This window comes from Leptosomus discolor, chromosome 13 (genome assembly GCF_034619465.1).
Source record: "Leptosomus discolor isolate bLepDis1 chromosome 13, bLepDis1.hap2, whole genome shotgun sequence".
NCBI lineage: Eukaryota > Metazoa > Chordata > Aves > Leptosomiformes > Leptosomidae > Leptosomus > Leptosomus discolor.
The window spans coordinates 13498011-13515446 of record NC_141403.1 but is presented as its reverse complement, the minus strand read 5'-3'; positions in this window follow the sequence as shown (position 1 = coordinate 13515446).

Sequence of the window (17436 nt, the reverse complement as noted above, 5' to 3'; positions counted from 1 at the left end):
TTGTATGTGGAGAGAGAGAGAGGGATAAATAAAACATATCCCTGTTTTCTATTTCAGTTCTGCTTAGGGAAGAGCAGTTTTCAGTATTGAAATAATGCAAGCTGAACATTTTTCTAATGAGCATCATTTTATTTGGGTCTGAAATACTGAAATAGTGCACATTACACAGGTCAGCAACTAAAGCCCAATTACATACTTATTTGTAAATTGTCCGATTGCAAAGGGGCAGCAGTCAGCTTTTCTTGCCCAATCTAGGGTGTCTCATAGGTATATATTTATGATTCCTACACCAGCTTCATAAGCATAAAAGGAGATCCAAGTCTCTTAGTTGCCTTGAGGGTTTTCTAGATTGGGAGCGGACTTTGTTTCCCAAGTTTGTCTCTAATCCAATAAAGAGCTTTAAAGTGTTACTATAAAAGAGTAGATATAAAAATGTAATTAATGAAATAATGGATAATGCTGACAAACAAGTGAGGAAACAGTTTTTTAAATCTTCAGTCATGGCAGTCTGAATCAGGATTTAGCTCAGAGCAAATTGCCATTCGGAAGCATCAAAAATAATTTGCCAAGACATTAAAAAAAAAAGTTGCTTAAAATAGTGATGTTAAGAAAAATCAACAAATGACATCAAACCAAGAAAAACTTCCAGTTCTTTTTGTTTGTTTACTGGCTTATTTTTTCCTCTTGGGAAACTCTGAAGCCGGATTTTCAAGCTATCCTCTGCAATAATGGGAACCCAGAAAGGTTAGTTTTTAAATGAAAGCCAGGTTCCTCAAGAAGAAACATGACTCCAGGAACTGGGGCTTTAAGAAACAGAGCAAATGCTGTAGCATTTGAGATGGCTTTGTTGACTTTTGACTTTCCCACAGGCCAGAAGAGCCATGGCCCTTGACAAACAAGGATGACGGTGCATGGCTTCCACCAAGATCCACTTGCGAATAGCCCAGTGTTGGGAGCTGTAGGTGCAGAATGCTGTGTGTTATCAGTCCCCAGCTGGGCGGTGACAGAGAGCTTTGAGGGGCAGCACGTAATAACGGCGAGAAGGCACGAGAGGCCAAGGACTGCACGCCGGGCTGCGTGGTTCCAGTTTGTCCCTGTTTTCTAATAGAGCATGGAGCGATGTGAGAAGCGAAGGGTGGAGCTGAGTGCTTGCATGAGTAACATCTGCAGGACTGGGCCTGATCCTCTTCCCACTGAAATCAACAGGCATCTTGCCAGCCCCAGCACTGGGACCAGGATCTGTGCCAACAAAGAAAAGGGAAACGAATTAGGCTCTTTCTGTGGCCTGCTCAAGGAGAAAGTATTGGGGGGGAAGCACAAACAGGTGAAAATAAATACTAGTAAAATAGATGCTTTTGCTAATACCCATAGAGCCCCATTTTGTAAGCAATGTCTTTAGCTCTGCCAGTTTTCCTTCAGACGTGCAGGAAGCTTGGCACCTGGTTGGAGGAGTCAGTCTCTGGGTTTGGAGGTGTGGGACATGAAGAACAGGAAGAGGAGATAGACGGCCACTGGCGTTTCTGTGGTGGGGTTGCCGTGAGGGCAAGGGAACATGTTTTTCTCGGCTTGGGAATGTTGTGTTGCAGCTTTAAAAAATTTGGAAATACCATCCTCATGACCTGGATCTTTTCCCTAAGCTTTTTGTTTCTTTCCTTCTTTTTATTATAACTAATCTTATTTCTAAATACCAATTTTTTTTCCCCCAAGGAATTTAGTAGGTAATGGCATCTTTACCTCTTTCACTACCCCAGTTAAGTTTTTGAGGTGGTTTTTCATTTCTGAAGAGGCTTTTTTGGGTTGTGTGTTTAAGTATGGTAAATTAGAGTAGAAATAGGTCAACCGATTAGTAACTCCTGGTTTGCCTTTAAAAGCAAATCACATTAAAAATTATTCTTCATATTTCTCAGTGTATGTGCCAGCTATGTGTAATTTTAGTTTGTGGTAGCAGCAGTGGGTCATTTGGGGCAAGGGCAAACAAACGCTCTGGAATCAGAAGTGAGAGCAGAGTAAAGAAAATGACGAAAGCACATTATTTCCTAAAAAAATTGAGTGCTCCAGTGAGGTTTCAGGAATCCTGCGTGTAGGACAGTTGCAGTTTTGGACATAGTGTGTTTGGAAAATTGCTTACCTTGGTAGCGCAAGCATAACTCATTGACTGATTTGAGAACTTTTATGTTTAAATTAAGTAAAGAGAAAGTTTTCCTATCCATTGTTTTGTCACTGTCAGCTTCCGGTCTGTAAGCAGAACTGTTCCAGTGGTGGCACATCTGAAAACATGTTTTTATATTACCTGGAGAGTTTTTCAGGTATCAAGTCAGCTCATGATGAGAATACCATAATTTGTCTTAAAGCAAACTCAAGGGGAAAATGTGTGTACTTGGCATTCCTCAGACTATAAAGCTCCTCCAGCACTGTTAGTTTTGGGTAATCTTAAATGTCACAACGTGCTTTTCCAAAATTGACCACAATGATTGCGTTGAACTTTTGAGAGACAAGTTTCGTTCATAAGGGAAAGATTATCAGTTACTTCTTTGCTATACTTCTAAAAATTGCCTGACGAGTATTTCTGAACTGGTTGGAGACCTCCTTTAAACTCATCATACTCTGAAGTTCTCTTAGTTAATGACTGCAGCTTAGTCTGCAGTAGAAAATGGTACATCAGCGAGGGCTGCACGTAAATCACTCTCCTAACCCGTTCAGCTGTGCCAGCAGAAACTGGAAGGTAGGTGAATTTTTTTAAAAAAAAAAAAAAAAAAGTTATTTTGCTGGTGTAGCTTTTTTCTTCCAAGAGACAGGTTTAAACTATACTATCTGAGGGTTTCTTTGCTCATGTAGGGGTAAGAGAGTTACCTGCATAACTTTATGAACTCCGTTAAGTGCTCTCATGCTAGGAGAAATACTTCCTGTCGCCAGGAGGGCCTGTTTTCAGAAACCCTTGCCGGCCTTACTTAGACCCAAGCAATACTGATTTAATTGTGAATTAGTTTAAGTGAATTCATTTAAGTTAGTGGAGATCCCTCCTTGCCCTGATGACTTAAAGGGCATTTCTTACAGTCAATCTGATCAACAGAATATAAGTTGCAACCTGAACTGGATTCAGTGCTGACCTGGCTTTGGGCACAGCATCAGACAAGGCACCTCCCAGGGCCCCTGTAGCCTGAAGGATTCAGTGGCTCTGGGCAGGGCTGTGCTGGCTCACGGATGATGGTGCAGCATGTGCTGCATGCGCAGGAATGACTTCCATAGCCTTCACAGGTGCTGGCAAGATGATCCAAGAAAATTGCCTGAATGGATGAAAAAAAGATCTTTTGTATCATAGATGCTTTCTGAGTGCCCAGATCTCTCTTTGGCCTCATCTGGTGGTCACTATGGTTCCCCTGCACTTTGCCATCCCTGGCAGGTTTCAAAGGTGCAGGGCTAGCAGTAACAGCACTGTTAAACTCTTGTGTCATTATGGTTCCTGTTGTTTTTCTGATGTTGTGTCTTTGACGTGCAGCAGTGCATGCCATGTAGAACAGCTGTGGTCCGTCTACCATCCCTCCCTTGCACTCAGTAATCTCAATGAGTTAGCAGTGTGAAGGAAAATGGCACAAAATTTCCCAGGTCCTCTTTCAGTGTCAGAAGATTTTATTTTTAGGATCTTTTTCTTCTCTGTGGCACAGAGGTGATCGTCCACATGGATTTGCTGAGCATGGTCATAGAGGGTTACAAAAGAGATCTCTCATCTTCTGCTTCGTTGTCACTGTGCTGGCACCACTTATGTTCCCAACAGTGTGGTGCCTCTCTGATTTCCTGTCTCTACATGCCAGATCATGGGAGCTAGACAGTCAGCAGCGCTGTACTGGGGCGGGAGCCAAAGAAGAGGAGCAAAAGACATGAGCAAAATTCTTTCCTTGAGTGAAGCTCTGCACTAGGGGTCTTAGGTTATTGACTTGGAATGACTGACCCAAGTCTTTCTAGCAATTTGAAGGTGGAGCTTGTAACTGGAAGCCCTCCTGTCCCTTCTTTTTTACACTATCCTATTCCACTGCTGCCATTTGAGATGGGTTTAAATTCTGTGGAGTCTGCAGGCTGTGAAGAAAATCCTGGAACTCCTGTCTTGCTGTCCCAGTGCTCCACCATGCACTCAGATTTCCCATTTTGTTTGCCAACTCATTCTGAGACTGAAACCAATGTAAAGACACAGCTTGTTCCACGTGAACACTCAGATCCTGCAGGGAAAAGTTCTGCAAAGCAATCTGAATGGTAACAGGAACGATGGTTTATTTTTGGACTTCAAAAGGCACTCAGTAGTAATTTGGAGACTATGAAAGTCTGGAATTGATAGCACTGAACTAGCAATAGCCACGCAAGATTCTCGGCAGAGTTGCAGTTCTGGTCAGCTGGAACCTCGTGTAAGCTGGAAAAACAAACCATGGTGTAGGTATTGCTCAAAGTGCCTCACAGTGGCAGATTTTCAGTTTTGTTAATGGAACAGACTTGAGAGAGAGAGCTAGTTGTGCTGCCCGCTGGTTTTGAAACTCCCTTTACAAGATGACCAGCCGCTACAGGGAGCTGCTTTCCAGCTAGCATGGCACAGGCAGACTGCCCTGTTTCCAGTGCTCATCCTAGAGGTTTTTTCCAGATCCTGCCCATTCCCCACAGGTCTGCTTTAATTGCTGACATTCTTGCTGGCCTTTTGTCCAAGGACTGGCAGACTCTCACCAGGTCTCTCATCTCAAATCCATCAGAGGAGTAGCAAAACCCATCTCGCTCACAGGGACCATTCCATCCTTTCTTTTGTGACCTGACTTAAACTAAGGTTTTCAGTATTGAAGACTGGTTAGCGATTTTTTTAATGGCATGGTGATGCTTGTCTGAGAATAGGTTCATAGTTATGCTCCTTATGATCCAAACCAGACAGAAACATGGGTCTATGTGCATCTGTTTGGGATAGTAGGCCGTAGAGCTTTTGGTTCATTTGGTTTTGAGTGGTATGGTTGGTTTTGGTTTACTTTGAGATGTCGCTTGAAAGGAGATTTGTCCTAATTTAACAATAATCCATGATCTGGAGGCAAATGTAAGTTTGATGATGCCCTAGTGTTTATCGAACGATTAGGTTTTTGATTTAGATTTGGATTTTTGACAGGTCTTTCATGTGATAGGATCTGTGCTTTGAGGCTGCACTCTTTGCAAAACTGAGAATGAAGTAGCTCTACAGGGTTTAAGATAAATCAGTCTCTTTTTCCTCTTGCCTCCCACGGTGAGTTTGCTCCCATGGTGGTTGCATAAGGCAACCCAGCTGAGCAAAGCCTCAATAAAAGAGTAGAAGCTTGCTACTTGCTTTCTGTCAACTTGCCACACTCCTTCTGTACATGCTGCTCTACACCAGTTGCAGATTACCACAGTAAATAGCTTCCAAAACCCCAGCAGTCGTCTCTCCTGTATGCCTTTGCTTGTTAGCAAGGCCGAAAGGCTTTTGTGCTATTGCAGCACAGCTCTTCCAGCAATACTGCATAGTAGAAACCCGTTTATTATCCGTGTCCCTTCTGATACTTTGATAGCCTTGGCTGGTCGTACGTTTCTGCTCCTGGAAAAGGAGTGAATTGGATATCTGGAAATGTGAGCAATCATAAGCTTGGAGTTGGGCAGCCTCACTTGAGGCATTTCCACTGAGTGCCAAACTCAAGTCTTGGAAGTCTTTGGGAGGAAACTGGATATCCTTTGCTGGAAATGCATGTGGAAATCCAAGGCAGCATTATTTTTCCAGGATACTGGATACAAGTAGGCCATCAGAATATGGAACTTTTCAGCAGTCCTCATTTACCTTATGGTCAGAGCATGCACCCTGTAGGACTGGAAATCGAGACCATACTTTAACAGGTTGTAAATGAGCAGGTTTTAGGCAATTTGAATCCAGTGGTGTGCAAGGCTCACTGCATCGGTGACGTGATCCCTCTACCAAGTAGAAGCAGCTCCTCCATTATATGGGGTGCGAGTTTCCTGCTGTCTCACTGGAGATAGGAGGGAGGATAGCAGGACAGCCTGACTTGCAAAGAGCTACTTTTTTTGCTATGTTTCTACATTGTTTGCTCCATCTGAGCTAGTGAAGTACCTGTTTTATAGTGGCGGGTACAGCATGAGCCTACGCTGGCATGCTTTAGCTACCTTCCTACATACTTGCTTTCATCCAAGTTGTATAGTATGAGGAAAGACTTGGCATTGTCTTCCTGACTTACCAAATCTTGTATTAGTCATGTCTTTGGGAGATGGTGGCAGTTCTTCACCTCCTACACATAGCCTAGATACAGTCTTTTATTTGTCTCAATATGGATCCAAAAAAAAAAATCCTAATTCTTCGGCTTCTTTAACTGCACATGGAAATAATTAATAAATGTTGCAGTTTTGTTTGTCTGATGAGAACAGTAGCCTATGCTATCAATGGTATTTTTTGCTTCCCTTCCCCCTCTTGCTGTTGCGTAGGGCGAATTGCATCACTTTTAATAAGATTAGAGCTATTTGCATTTTAAGGTGTTCAGGGTATTAGCTGGCGGTGTGTCAGTTTAGTCTGTCTGAGCTGGCTTTGGTCACCTCCCATAAAGGTTAGAGAGTTCAAAAATATTGTGCCTTGTTGAACTGAGAGTCTAGACATGTCTGGAGAGATCCTTAGTTTTCAGGGTTTGTCTAAGCTTTGTTTCAATAGGGGTGTGAAACCTACCAAAAATGACAAGTTAACACAAAGGTTTTTAAGTCATTTGAGTACTGTGTGGGTGAAAAGTGCCTGTATCTGTACTCTTAGTCAAGGAACAGTAAAAGGGCACACATTAAAAAAATGAAGAGCACTGTCAAGCAAATAAAAGGCCCTTTATTCATGTGTAGAAATGGAGAAGGAGTTTGGGGTTGCTCCTGGCTTTACTGTAGAAACTTAGGTGTGCCGTTCAGACCTTGGCATGCCAGGCTGTAGTGCTCTGTCTGCATTCGCCCGAGCTATGCAACCTTTCCTGGCGGTGAGCCAGGCAGCAGCCTTCCCTGAGGCTTCAGGAATGAAAGAAAAGAGCAATGAATATGCAAAGTATTATTCCTGCAGGACTGCACACTTTGCCACCTCAGGAGGCCCAGCTGACTGTGGTGGCCCCATGCTCCGTGCAGCCGTGGCCATCCGTCTGTCCTGCTCAGGTGCATTCCCTGTGTGCCCCCTTTCTATTCAAGAGGACTTTCTCTGAAGACCTCCAGTTCTCTGCCTTGTAAAGGCCTGTTCCCTTTTCTCCTCCTATCCCAGTGAACCTCCTTTGCCCTTTGAGGGGGAAAAAAGCTTGTTGTCCAAGAAGATGGCTTTCAGGGGAAGGTGTCGAAACAAGAAGCTCCTAGAACTGCTCCTATACCAAAAGCTCTCTTGTATCATGGAGAGTTTATTGGGTCTTAACAGAAGTTGGACAGTTGCCTGAGCCTTGGCAGATGCTGCTGTGTATTGTGTACTATCTGGAGGAGTCCCTGTATGCTGGGACCACATCTTACCTGGTGCAGGTACTCTGAAGCAGTGGTTGAAGTAGGAATGCTTAAGGATATGCCACAGAGACTGCTTTTGCGGTTGCTGACAGATGGACAAAACACTTGAGTTACACACTCTTTTTTTTTTTCCCCAAAAAGCTTGCAGTTTCTTGACTAGCAGATGAAGTAGCCTGGGAAAAGGACAAAGGAACAGTAACATAAGCAAAATATCCTTCTTAAGGTTTCCTAGAGAGGAATTAATGCAGAACAGGAGCTATTTGCTTCTGCAGGTTTCTACAGGCAAATTATATTCTTGACCACTCTTCAGTTCTCATGATAGTTGAAATATTTTAAAGCTCCCATTCCTGGAACAGTATAAATAAGAATGTCAAGTTTCATTAAAAAAATATAGTAAAGCATGTTTCTAGCCTTCCTGGCTGCAGCCTAAATCTTTGAAGTACACCCTTAGTAAACTGAAATGTTTCTAAACAACAGAAAACAATGGAGACATGGGGGTTTTTTAGTCTTGGGATTAACTTCAAGTGGGCAATACTAGAGTTGTCAAACCTTCATGATCAGCAGTGCTAAAGGCTCTTGAAGGCTTTAACCACCTCAGCAGTTATGTTTAATTTGAAGTGTGGAGAAGGAGAATAGCCAGTTTATTTCCCTAGTTATTTAGGCACCATTGGTGATGTATTTGTGGGTTTGTATATTTAATACAGGCTTTGATGTTTTCTCTTATGCATCTTTTTATTATATAAATAATGTCCTTGTTTCTTAGTGTTTGTTGTTAGTGTGTGCAGATACATTCCTCTTTTGTTTCACTCTTCCCTAGTGACCTGTTACATTTAGTTATAGGATATGCAGAAAGGAAATAATTAGACTAACTTTGATCTGCCCTTGACATTGCGCAGCACTTTTAAAGCACTGTAGGAGAGGAACAGTAAGTTTGTTTCTGCTCTCCTCAGCAACAAAGCACAGAGTGAATTTAGGCATTGTAAATTATTGTCTTACAGTAGCCTAAAGAGCCACTTTTAAACAATTGAGTTGTAGATGGAGACTTTTCTTTCCAGCACGGTGATGCTGCAGATAGGGCAGTGGTGTGCCAGGAGCTCCTGAACTGTGAAATCAGAAGAGACCGTTAGATCATCACTTCTGAGCACCTGCATGGGTGCCTGTTTCATCTCACCCGCTTACTTTCATATAGTCCCTCACCTTAATTTAGGGGTTTTTCCGCACTTGCTTACATTGAAGCTTAGTTTGTCATTGATTCGTTTCTGTGTACCTCTGTGGCTTTTGCTTTTTATTTTTTTTCTTTCTTTTTTTCATTTTGGCATTCTCCTTGGCACTGCAGGAGCAAATTATTTAAGGCTCCCTGCTCCAAGCAGCTCTGGGGGAAAAAAAAAAGAATCTGCCAGAAGTTATTTGAAGTGGGCTGTAAAATTTGTTACGGGAAAACCAGGTATAGCTTTCTGTTCCTGGTCTCCACAGTCTGGAAGCAAAGCAAAGTTTGGGTGATATAGAACAAAAATTAAGCAGCTTTGAGATTTGTTTTTTCCTGCTGCTGGTGGTAGAGAGTCTTGGGTAGCAAGGCCACAGCATTTGAAATGTGTGTCCATCTAGTTTGTTTGCTTTTGTTTGAGTTGAACCTTTCAGATTGCCTTTTTTGTGTTTTTTAAACCTTTATTTCCCAGTGTGTCCTGTTTTTTGAGACACCAAAAATACTAAAAGATAGGTAATAGGAAGATAGGAAACAGCTTTATTTCTGTTAGTATCTGGACCTTGATTTCACAGTTTCTTTTACTGCTCAGAAAAAAAGAGCAGAGGGCATTTGGAATACAGAAAATACAATGGGTGCTAATTTCTCCTGCTACTCACCTTAGTCTGGCTGTGCATTTCCTGCGTGTGGCTTGGGGGGAGATTGCCCTAGTGCAACAGAAAATGGTCTTGGTGATTCAGTAGATGGTCCCTGATACATGGGAAATAACATTTGCTGTCAAAATCCTAAAAAGGCTTCCTTGGGGGTGGTGAGGGTTTTTTTTTGGCTAGGCAGCTGTTGAGCTAAGAATACCCAGAATTTTGTATGGTGGATGTGAGCATTTTACTCCTTGATTTCACCTCCTGTTTCATAAGCAATTCATCTTTTTTGTCATAGTTCCAGACCTCAAGATCGTGGATGTACGGACTGTCTTTTTTTAAATGATGCAGTGCTCAGGCCGCTGCAATTGTGATTCTTGATTGGAGGATCTTTTTGCTCCTGTAATACAAATAAATGGTGAGAATGAACAAATGTTACCAGGACGTTGTTTAACAAGAATGGATGAAATGTGAAACCAAGGTCTTTGTAGACCCTCACAATTAAAAATCCCACTGTATAATTTGTATTATTTTTGTTATTATTTTTATTTGGATTATCTATTATTGCTATTGAGTGATGGTTTCCAGTTCAGTTGAAGTATTTTTGTTCCTTTTATCTATTAGCTGTGTGTACTTCCTGCCCAAAGCCATCGTGTTGTTGCTTTAAGATGACAACATCCCCTGTGCTGTACCCCAGAGCTAGATGCAGTAGTGCCTTCACACACTTCACACTATTATGATGCTAAATTATTGAAGTTTTTCAAGAGGCATTTAGTCCTCTGCTGAAAGAGGATTCAAATGTGTACAGCAGTGGTGGTTACTACTCAATGTATGTTTGTCCGTAAATGCATATGAAAGGTAGAGATGTTAATTTTAGTTTCACTGAGTCTACCAGGCTGGAAACGTATGTATCTCTCTGTTGTGCTTTGCCTCTAGCAGCTTTTAGAATCACAAATGCACATTTTTAATGACTAAATGTAACATTAACAGAGAGCCATTCTGCCCCAGTTGTTTTATCAGAGAATGGACTTGCTAGAGACTACTTTTAAGTAGCCACATCTGTCTAAACAAGGTTTTCCCCTTCCCCCTGAAAAAAAGATATCAAAAAGCAAAGAAAATGAGATTATTCATTTCTGTGCAAGCTTTGGAGTGGCAGCTGGAATGTGAAGTAAAAGGAAGAGGCCATGTAATGGCTGCATGGAAGACCCTTTACTCCAGAAGCTGGTATTTTTGCTCAGCCCTACCACAGGTGGGCAGGAGGCTGTATGGTCCCCCCTGGGGCTGGGACCCAACAGTCATGTCAGGATCGGTAACCTGCTGCATTCTCTGCGCACAGCTGTGGGAAACACCAGCAGAGGTGGAATACTGTAAAGGGTGAAGGGGCACCATTAGGTTATTATACTTTCTTCCAGTTTTTAAATAAAGGAATTATTTAAGGAAAATTAAGGAAATTAACAGTGAAACAAAAATGTTTTGGAAAGCCACCATAGCCTTTCTCTCCATTTTCCATTTCTTAGTTCCCTAAACACGGGATGTCGCTTTGCTGGACATGGGGGCTGGGAGCGCAGGCTTGGCTTGGCTTGGCTTGGCTTGGCTTGGCTTGGCTTGGCTTGCCTGAGTGAGGGATCGTCCCTTCTTTGTCCCACCTGTGCCAGCAGGTTGGGAGGTCTTTGCTGGGTGAGGCATCCTGCCGGCTCCCTGGAAGGAAGGCTTTCTGGGGGAGGTCAGGGCTTTCACACTGGTGTACCCTCTGACCGGGCTCATGTGGAGAAGGGAAGAGACCAAGGGTGAGAGGCAGCACAACCGTTTCTAAGGGTGTGACCTTAAAGGAAGAGGAGTTGGAAAAGCCAAAGATAAAGACAGCCCAGAACATCCTTAAGGCTGCCAAGCCTAAAATTAGACGCAGGCTAGGCTTTGTTTTCCTCGCAGGCTCACATGCCACACGCGTCTTCCCCCAGTTGGCCTACTCTGCAAGGACGGCGAGTGCTGACACTGAGGAGCACTTGACTCCCCGGGAATAGGTTTCTTGTGATTTTCTATACTCCGTGTCATCACACGATGGGAGCTGCTGTCACATGCGGGCACGCGCGGTGGGGCCCCGCTGACAGCAGCTGTCCTGGGACTGTTGCTATTGACGGCTAAAGCGTTGTTGACTGCAGGGAGGATCAGAATTATTAGTGGTGACCAGATGAGATATTCAGTGCGGAGTGGACGTCAGGAGTCCATGTACACGACACAGTTCACTGTGTCACTTACACAGGGGTTTGGAATAATGGCAGTGGACCAGGAATAGGCAGCAGAGGGATGCTGGGTGCCATACCCCACACATGTGTTGTAACCCTTCCCTCAGAGCCTGTTGCTGACATTTTTGAGTAGCGCCTATTAACAGTTAGGCCCAAAAAAATCCACTTTTGCCAGATGAAAGAAAAAAAAAAAAAAAGACGTTTGAGCATAGCTTGGCCATTCTGAGTGGGCCAAAACAATGTTAAAAGATTATACTTGGGGCTGCAATTCTGTGCAAATACAGTTTGATTCTCATGTCAGTTCGTTAACATGAAGTAGCGTGACTGTATAGTCACTCCTGTTTCAGATGGAGTATCTGTTAAGCAGACATGCTGTTAAATCAGGCTTACTCTGTGAGCTCTGAAACAGGCTATCCTGATTTTATTCAGAATTTGCTTATGCCACTTAGGTGGCACAAAAGCCTGTTAGATACGTGCTTGTCTGGAAGCCCTGCAACTGAGCAAGAGCCTTTCTGATCTGTTTGCCAGGTTGCTACCAACTCTGTGAGACTTGGGCAGTTTTAGAGGGGAGGAGTACAGGTAAACCAACTGCAGTGGTACTTTTGGCTTCTCTGCTAGCTGCCATGTGAGGGACTGATCGGCCCAGGACATTTCAAGAACACAGAATTTGTTTTTTCATTTAGCTTCTCCCTGTCCTGTCCTTCTGTTTCCTCTGGCTGCTTAGGGAAAGCAGTGGTTTTACAGCTGCCTTCTTTAATCCCCTTTGACTGGACTGCAATTTTAGCTGAGCGGTACCTACATTATAGGGAGGGAGAAGCACTGAGTATAATGCTGCACTAAGGGTTTTACAGTTGTCTCTCTGCTTGCTGCATAGCCAGGATAAGTCATAACCGCTTCTCCAAATCCCTGTGAGTTTTTCTTCAAAATGAAGTGATTAACTTCTGCTGTAAACTTCCCCTTGTCTAGGGCATCCAGGCCTTGTGCTGAGCTTGACAGCATTCGAGATCTCCTGCCCACATAGACTATTAGGTTCTGCTTATCCTTCGTTTCCACTGCCTGGTGAAATATTAGATAACGGAGAAAGAGCTTATCTTACATGCGTCTGAACTGACAAATATGGCAGCCTTTCAGTAAAAAGGCTAATGCAGACGAGGCCTTTTTCCTGGCTAGAATAAGAATGAGGCCGGCGCTTGTCTTCTGCCACTGACAATGGTCAGATGTGTGCGGCATGATTTCCATAGCATCCAGACAGTCAGAGCACCTAGTATCTACCTGTCTAGTCAATACGTCAGCTTTGCTAGAGCGGGGAGCTGAAGTTTGTCATTGAGGCGGGTTTCTAATGCAGCAGAATGGATCTTTCAGGCGTACTCCAGGGTAAACATTGTAAGCTGCACAAATTTATTTACCAGCAGTGACAAATAACTGTGTCAGTCACTTTTGTTTTCTTCCCTAAATAAGATGCTCTCTGTAAATGCCCTTATGGATTTAATTTTTGTAGCTTTAAGCAGGGAGGAGGGGAAAAGGGGAGGATTTCTTGCCGTTTGAACAGGTTAATATTAGTGTTTATTTCCCTCTGTGTTTCTGCACATGAAAAATCAGGTTCAGTTTGGACTCTTTAATCTTAAAAGGTCTTTTCCAACATAAATGATTCTATGATTCTAATAACCTTCAGAGGGACCCATTTCGAGTTTTAACAATCTGAGGGTAGCAGCTGAGAAACATGGTCCTGGTATGAGTTTAGCTTAAGAGCATAGCTGAGAAACAAGTCTTTCCTATGCCGAGGCTACCTGGGGAGGGAAGAGGAGCGGGAGGGAGGGGGCTGCTTTGCCCATAGGGTTCTGAGCAAGGCCTGTTACTCGTTTCAGAAGTTTCTTGGCTCATCTCAGGCATAGAGCTGTGCTTGAAGCTTTAACACTTCCATATTGAGAAAGAATACTCACCGTTATAATGTGGCACATTTCTGCGTTGCATTCATACAGATATTTTGGGAAATTGTTTTCCCAGCCGTAAATCCTAAACTGTACATTCACTGTCGAATTCTCAGCCACTAGTGAAAACCCCAAGTGTCTGCCAGCCCGTAAAGCTGGAGATTTAGTGGGAGAAACCGATAACCTTTTTAGAAATGAAGGAGTAGAAGTTAATGGGTGGCTCACTGCAGTACGGCAGAACTCAAGTGTGCTCTGAATGGAGGAAGTAGAAAGAGTTGTCAGTTGGGCAAGCCAGACACACCTAGACAGCATCCTGAGCTGCTGCCAACCCACATGGGGTTTTTGGACCGTTTCCAGGCTTTGTTCCTGAAAATAAATTGTTCAAGATGGGAAACTTTGAAGATTGCATTGACCAGTGAGCCATGCCTCTGGGTGTGAGCTTTGAGAGAGAAAACTCAGGCTTTGGATTTGGGCTAGAGGCTCACAGAGAAAAAGCTGTGATCAAAGTTTAACCTACATTTCATTTGTTTGCAGGAGGTGATCTGCAATTTTTTTTTTTCTTCCTTATAGATGGGATTTATTCTGACCTCAGAAATCGAGAAATGGACATCAATCTGATGATTTAGTTAGCTATTGACTTGCTTTGTAGCTGCAATTCATATAAAACGATCACCTCTGTATCTGTTTCATAGGAGCAGCCTGTGAAGAAATTAAGTAACATCTACAAAACATTCTTAATATGTAAAACAATGGATATATGCTAACTATTACGTTATTTATTTAATGCTTTGATAGCCATGTTGCAAAACAAATGAGGAGGTGGGGATATCTTTTGGAACAGAATATACTGCAGCGCCTGCCTTGATCTGCATTAGACATCTGCACTGTGAAGTACAAGTGATGCTGAAAGATGCACTGAGAAAACAAATGGGTTACAGTACTGTCGTGTTAGAAATGACAAAATGTGTAGGCAATAGAGAAACTAAAACTACTTCAGTTTCAGGCAGAATTGTAAAGTATTAACTGAAGAAATATAGCAGAAGAGATAAAATAGGAACATTTTGGAAACTGGGACTGAGTTCTTTATGTGACAGAAATTCACACTGTGCTAAAAAAGAAAAGTGATTTATTTTTTTTTAGCAGAAAAACAGACCTGCAAAATTTTGCAATTTAACACTGGGAACCACAACTCTTAACCCCTAAAAGTAGAAAAAAAATCAAAACAAAAAACCACCTTCCTGAAAATTTTCTGAGGCGTTCAGGTTTAAGCTGGCTTTGAAGAATACACGTACAATGAACAAAAAGTCCTAGTCTGAGCTTTCAGAGCAAGAAATACTAGAGGACATGAAGGAAAAATGCCAGAGTCCTTTTAAATTCAAAATGTCTAAACTGCCTGCCCAAAAAAGGATAGATTTAAGCTGAGAGCCGGTTTGGGTTGTATGACAGATTCATGTTCCTTATATGCACAACCTTGGCTTGAGCAATTCCCTTCTTCCTGTCTTCTGTGTGTCAAACAGAAACCAGATACATTGACAGCAAGGTAAAGGTATTTGACATGTCTAAAGAACCAGGATGAGTGCTGGAAAGGGTATGCCTTTTCTAATTAATTTAGCAAAACTGTGCTAATAGGATGGCATGCAGCTGCCAAGGCAGGACATACAGCAGGTAAGGTATCAGCAGCCACTCAGCCTCGCTGTCCTTAGCGTCATACAGCGACGTGTCTCGGACTTCATCCATGAGCCACCTGTGATGGGTGCACTGAGATTTCTCTTGTGAGACCCTTTTGTGTACCTACCGCAGCCAGGGGATCGGATCCCTGAGAAGAGAGGTGGGCTGGGAAGCTTTTGCTGTAGGGTGTAAACTTTGTGAGGGAAGTAAGTGCAAGTTTGGGCTGTGCTTGGAGAAATCGGAGTGGGGCGAGATGTCCGGGGAGTGCATGCTGCCCTGCCTGCGGGCAGGGGCTGAGCAGCCAGGTCTTTGCCACATGCCATAGGCAGTCTGTATGCGTGGTCCTCAGGGTCTGGTGTGCCCGGACATAGTGGACGGGAGAGGGGGTGTGCGTGTGCATGTGGGTGTTCAATGAAGTCCGGGGCGCGGCGTGTTGGGGAGGCTGAGGTCCCGTGTGCAGGTGGCCGGCACACGCCTCCGGTGTCAGATGCACTCCAGACCCCACATGCTCGCCGAATATGCGCTGCGCTGGCAAACTGCGCGCTCTCACGAGTCGTTCGTCTGGGACTTCTGAATGGCAAAAAGCCTGGTCTGAGCTGCTGTGCGGATCAGGAGGCCAGGCGTCCTGAAATCCTGGTCAAATCCCCTTAGCGCTTCTGGTAAATCTGCAACTGGGATTTACCATTGTGACAGCACATCCTAAGTGTGGTAAAAATAGCCTGTCTCCCAGCATTGCAAACCTGACTCACGTCCCACAGTTAATGGGTGAGCAGTCAAGGCTGTTTCTGCAATTGTTGCACGAATGCATGAAGCAGTCCCAGTGGCAGGGGACCGCAAAGCTGCATTGTAAACCATTTACCTGTCTCAGACCGATTCTCTGCAGGTTTGGCTTTTTTTTTTTTTTTTTCTTTTGATCAGAAGTATGTCAGAGACCCCTAATCTCAGGCCAAAAGGGATGATGGCGAGACCTCTCTGCCCTTTGCTTCTCCAGAAGGCTGCATCTGTCCCACTCTTGCATGGAGACAGCCTGGAAGGTGTGCTGTGCGGGCAGTGTCCCTTCCTAGGCTGGGCGGAAAGCACAGCCCTCTCCCTGGAGGCTGTGTAACAGAATCACAGGATCAGAGAATGGCAGGGATTGGAAGGGACCTCTGGAGATCATCTACCCCCCTGCTAAAGCAGGATCACCTAGAGCAGGTTGCACAGGATCACATCCAGGCAGGTTTGAGTATCTCCAGGGAAGGAGACTCCACAACCTCCCTGAGCAGCCTGTTCCCAGTGCTCTGTCACCCTCAGAGTAAAGAAGTTTTTCCTCATGTTCAGTATCAGTACAACTTGTTTTTATTTGGTTTTAACCCTTTACCTTAATCCTAATGAAAACCAAGATTTTTATTAAAAATTAGGGCCACAACAAGTTTGAAGCAGCTAAAGTGGAGAAGTGAGAGGGAGTGAATGTGCTTTTCCCACCCACTCATGTGTGCATGCACACACGGGAGTGCATGGTTTCTCTGTAACTCTGAAAACAAGCATCTTACTCTCAAAACTTGCTCTCCAACAAAGAAATGCACCCAGAAAGTCTTGCCCCACCCAAATGGGGTGTAATGGTGTCTCTTTATTGAGCTACACAAAAATGCTACCGGTGAGTCAGTACAGTGTCAGATGTACAGTTGTACAGAGTGGGAACATAGGATGAAGTAGTTTGAAATGCAGCCTCCCGTCCAAAAATACCAGCCAACCAACTGTAAGATACATTAGCTGTCAGTTCCCAATGTGTCTGGTGAGATTTCAAGCAAATTTTGGTTTTTGCTGTCACACGCATGATTGCAGCTGCTTGGGGACAGCCTCTTGCTCATTGGGAAAGGGCACCCGTCCCATTCGCCACTGGGCAGATTTTGAAAATGCACCTTTGTGGCTTAGGTGCTCACATGTCATCTTCAAAAGTGGCTTAGCAGCCCCAGTTTCATACGGTACTGGTATCAGACAGTGTGTGAAGACTGAAGTGAGTGTGTCTGTGCTCTGTGGAAGCACTGTGTAGGTGCTGCTGTGTGAGAGAGACAAGAGTGGGGACAGGCAGGGAGAGCTGAAGGGACTTCCCTTAGGTCACTAGCAGGTCTGTGGAAGAGCTGGGGAGAGAAGCTGAATCTCAGTCTGATCTCCTGGCTAGACCATGCATCTCCTTAAACATCTCCTATGCCATACATTTGGGGTAGTCTTCGTTGTTCTGTATGCAGGGTCATTTTTCCTTTTTTTGTCAGTCTCTGAAGTCCTCCTATGAG